Source organism: Saprolegnia parasitica, assembly GCF_000151545.1.
Source record: "Saprolegnia parasitica CBS 223.65 unplaced genomic scaffold supercont2.183, whole genome shotgun sequence".
In the NCBI taxonomy this organism is placed as follows: Eukaryota; Oomycota; class Saprolegniomycetes; order Saprolegniales; family Saprolegniaceae; genus Saprolegnia; species Saprolegnia parasitica.
In genome coordinates this window covers 11024-12085 of record NW_012156577.1, presented here as the reverse complement: position 1 = coordinate 12085, position 1062 = coordinate 11024, and the positions used below count along the sequence as shown (strand labels likewise).

At 38.0% G+C, this 1062-nt stretch overlaps 1 non-coding gene across 1 annotated transcript; it reads left to right on the top strand.

Annotated features, from left to right (window-relative positions):
* Nucleotides 1-166: 166 nt before the first annotated feature.
* SPRG_30201 lies at nucleotides 167-239 on the top strand. Its single transcript has one exon. It is a non-coding gene; the product is annotated as a tRNA-Phe (tRNA).
* The last annotated feature ends 823 nt before the right edge of the window (nucleotides 240-1062 follow it).

The following is a 1062-nucleotide window of genomic DNA, read 5'->3' as shown; positions in this document are numbered from 1 at the left end:
CAATTGTATTGAAGCGTAGGGGATGGTTGGAGAGCGCGACGAGGGTTTATGAGTGATATTTTAGTGTGATGTATGAGTGGCGTTGATGGTGCGAATTTTAATGCGATTTAAAAGTGTAAATATGTGATATTTTAAGTGGATTAATATGGTGTTTGTAGCATTTGTAGCCGCAATAGCTCAGTTGGGAGAGCGTCAGACTGAAGATCTGAAGGTCACTGGTTCGATCCCGGTTTGTGGCAACACTTCTTTTTTGCTTGTCTACTGCCTCACCACTAGCGCCCACTTTTCTACTATTTTTCCACGACTATTTTCCATCTTTTTTATATTTACGATATTTTTAACTACATTTTATGCTAGCATTCCTGCGGCATTCCCTTGCATACAAATAATCGTTTCATTTCATAGTAGGCAATCATATTTCCTGATTTTTGCTCTCGTGTATGGACTCTTCGAAGGGCTACTGATGCACCATTTTTATCCTTAATTTCAGCATCGATTTTTCTCTTGAGCGTATCATCGTCTTCAAGGTTTTTTTAATTATGTCCATTAGCAACGAATATGAAACGCATCTTTGAGTATTTTGTGTGCATTATATGGGGTCGTTGAGCTTTTCACCAATTTAGAGCGCGTTACAAGTTGATTCATCATGAGTCCATTAAATGTGTTTTTTCAGGATATTCTTGGGACGTCATTGAAACGATAATAAAAAGATCGTAGTATTGCGCATGCACACGTTTCATTTGATTTCGTCATGTCAAATTCGTGATTTTTTCGCCTCACAGAAGCGCTTCATTTCCATTTTGAGATTGAATGAATTTTTCAAGCCAACGCAGTGTCGTACAAATTGACCAAAAATGAAATATTTTTATATTCGCTGTATTAGTATAACTTTGCTCGAACGCCTACAAAATGAGCTCGGAACCGCATCGTTGTACGCTCAAGCAAGCCATTTCAAAAAATCTTTAGAAAATCGTCACTCTGTGCCCAAGAGAGCCATAAATTAGTCCACCGAGCTCGTATATACTATTTTCGTCATTCATGTAGCCAAAGGCATATATGAGA